Source organism: Rattus rattus, chromosome 12, assembly GCF_011064425.1.
Source record: "Rattus rattus isolate New Zealand chromosome 12, Rrattus_CSIRO_v1, whole genome shotgun sequence".
Taxonomy (NCBI): domain Eukaryota; kingdom Metazoa; phylum Chordata; class Mammalia; order Rodentia; family Muridae; genus Rattus; species Rattus rattus.
The window spans coordinates 49,394,077-49,397,600 of record NC_046165.1 but is presented as its reverse complement, the minus strand read 5'-3'; positions in this window follow the sequence as shown (position 1 = coordinate 49,397,600).

Below are 3,524 nucleotides of genomic sequence, written 5' to 3'. Positions count from 1 at the left end.
CTGGGTGAATGAACACAGGGACTTCCATACACATGACTGATCATCTACTTAACAAAGATGAACTGAAAAAGTTTGGTCTCGTATGGTCATTATTAGAGAAGCCAGGCAGAGTGACAAACAGAAGAGATTTTATAGCTAAGATGTGAAATGTGCCCTCCAAGCTTGTGTTTTCAATCTGGTCTCTGGCTTGTGTGCTGAGCCTTTAGGATGTTGGACCTGAGTGACAGAGTAGGCTCTAGGGATGGGCCTTTGATGGTTATACCACCCCTTTCGCTCATGGTTCCCATCCCTGCATCTTACGTTTTGTGTGAACAAGCCTCCACACATGTTTCTGCTGCTGCATGAATGCCACAGAAAACTCTGCCCTGTCTTCCTTTCCATGAGGTACTGAAATTTCCCTGAAACTATGAGCAGTAATAAAACCTTCCTTCCTTTGGTTATTCTGTTATTTTGTCACAGTAATAGAAAAGGAACTGGCAAGGAGCCTCACTTGGGTGAGCCCTAGACAGTAGGTCACAAATTCAGGGGCATCCTTCACTCTCATCTTGGAGAGATTGTCTTCCCAGAGCTCATTAAGGTCTTCATCCCATAATCTGAAACAGAGCGACATAATAACATCAACAGTAAACTTACAACACACAAAACAACTAAACATTCCTTAAAAAGTATATAAATTATGTAACATTGCTTAGCAAATACTTCGTTTTCGTCTGGTTGGTGCTGTGACAGAACACCTGGGGCTGGACAATTTATGAAGCACTTAAGTAGCTGCTTACAGCTCCAGGGCTGGGCAATCTGAGATCAAGATCCTAAATGCACCTTCCGGTAAGAGTTTTCTTGTTGCATCATCACAAGGCAGATATGAGGAGAACAAATGCATTCCAGTGAGCTCTTCCCATAAGGACAATTACTCATCCTTTCATGAGGTGGAGCTCTCCCGACCTAAACACTTCCCATGAAGCTCAACATCCTACCTGCTGCCCTAGGAATTCACAGCCTGTGAATCTGGGAGGTAAATTCAGGCCATAGCATGTTCATGAAGCTACATCTCAGGTACTAGAAATTACCACAACCTCCCCAAACCTCAGGATAGCCTAACCCTACTGGGAGAAACTGCCCTAGGTGTCATTCCATATACATGTGTATATCATAGTGTACATTATAGTGAACTGCCATATACATCCCTCAAAAATGGAGTTTGGTATTATATCTTTTGAATGCAATAGAAATAGAAATAAACTATCTCTATCTTTTATGTCTACCCTTTTGGTGATTTGTTTTCTATCTATCTGTCTATCCTTCCATCCGTCTATCATCCACTCACTCATCTACCCCATCCATCCCATCCATCCCATCCATCCCATCCATCCCATCCATTCCATCCATCCCATCCATCCCATCCATCCATCCATCCATCCATCCATCCATCCATCCATCCATCCATCCATCCATCCATCCATCCATCCATCTATCTATCTATCTATCTATCTATCTATCTATCTATCTATCTATCTATCTATCTATCTATCTGAAACAGGGCCTCATACTGTTGCCCAGGGATGATTTGAAACTGTGTAGCCCAGTCTGACCTTGAAGTCACAATGATCCTTTGCTCAGCTCCCCAAGCCCTAGTTTACATGTGAGTTATCACATTACTTATGTTTAATTTTTCTCTTTTACCAACCCTTGCTTTCTTCCTCTCTCTCCTTCCTTGGTCCTCCCTCCCTCCCTCCCTCCCTCCCCCCTCCCTCCTCCTTCTCTCCCTTTCCCCTCTTTCTTTCTTTCCTGTTTTTCTGAGGTGCTGGGGATGACACCCATGGCCTTGTGCATGTTAGGCAAGCTCTCCATCACTGAACCATGCCACAAATCCTAATACCTACATTGTTGATAGTGGCCCAGTTATTTTATTATGAGACTGTTGCTCCCAGAAAACTTTATTGTATTTTATTTTACTTTTTTGTTTGGTCATTTTGCCTGTATCACAAGGGTCTAGCAAAAATTGTTATCGTTCAATTAGCCTCCCTTGCCTACAACCATGCCACCAAACAAGGACCACAAGATGTTTTGATGTCAAGAACAGAGGAAAAAACACTCAGAGTGCTTCCACTTGGAGCAAAGTGACTGGAGTGGAGCAGTTAACCACTACTTCCCTGTGAGGACAGAATTTTATGTACAGTTTTCAAAAGTGAACAAACCAATACATTTTACAGGGGTCTTGTTCTCTGAAGAATATGGAGAATCTAATTCCAGGGTCTTATAAAGAAATAGCATGTGCCTCTTGATTCTAGCTGGGCCTTCTGGTTCTATTTATGAGTTCTGTTTATGCCGCAGGACTTTGTGGTCTCCGGATGTCTTTTTTGGTTAAACAGGAGCCCGGAAGTCATTCCTCCGGCTGCTCTTGTTTCACAGTTGGTTTTCCAAGTCAGTGACATTGCCTGGAACTGACTGATATGTGGGGGATGGTAATTCTGAGGCAGAGAGTGAAAGAAAAGCAAAGAGCAAGACTAACAAACAAAAACAAAGCACAGTCCTCAAACAAAACCCCACTTCTCTTTTGGCAATGAAGCTAGAAGCCTCTAGTCTGACTGAATTGTCCTGCTGCTCAGCTGACATTCACACTCCACAGTGGTGGTTTGTGACCTGTGTGTAGTTACAAAACATGCATCAACAGGTTCCTACCCAGATTGTTTTGGTCAGCTGGAGTCTGAGGAGCTGTGTACAGGACTCTTGTGTATGTGGAGTGGGATCTTTTTGTATTTTAAAAGAATCTCATGGGTACATTCAGACCACTGCCTGGAGTAAATGCTTGAATCTCTGGACTCCTTACCTCACCTCACCTCACCTCACCTCTCCCTCTGCCCTCAACTCCATTGTCTTTGTTTCTGTCTCTTGTGCAGACAGATATTCTGTTACCCATAAGACAGAGGAAGGGGGAATTTCAAAGATTAGCCTTTGCAAGACCATTGGAGGAGACAGCATTTTAGTTCACGACAACCTTGTGGTGCTGGATCAGCCTAACTGCCAGGGCTTCTTGGATAGGGTGTGCTGGTGTGACTCCATGCTTAAGGAGTTGGGGAGGGGGGCTACAAAAAACACCCAAAAGTTGTCCAGTGGATTCATTCAGAGATATGGTCCTACAACACAATAGAATGTTCTTCAAAGAGCCAGACAGGAGGGGTTAAACTTCAGAACTAATTTAAATTGTGTGACTGGAACATTTCAAGTGGGGATGTCAGTGTTCTCTTCCGTCCTTTCCTTGACTATCACACTCAACAGGAAAATCCTCATGCAAAGATAGGTGACCAGATGTCCCTCTTCAACCCCATTCCTGTGATAGTTGATTTCAATTGTCAACTTGACAGGTTCTAGAATCATCTTGGAGACAAACCTTTTGGCATGCTTGTAAGGAAGTCTCCAGACTGAGTTCTTTGAGGTAGAAAGACCCATTCTAACTATGGGCAGCATCTGCCAGGCTGGAGTCATTAATTGAATTGTAGAGAGAATTTCTTGTGTATTGTATGGAA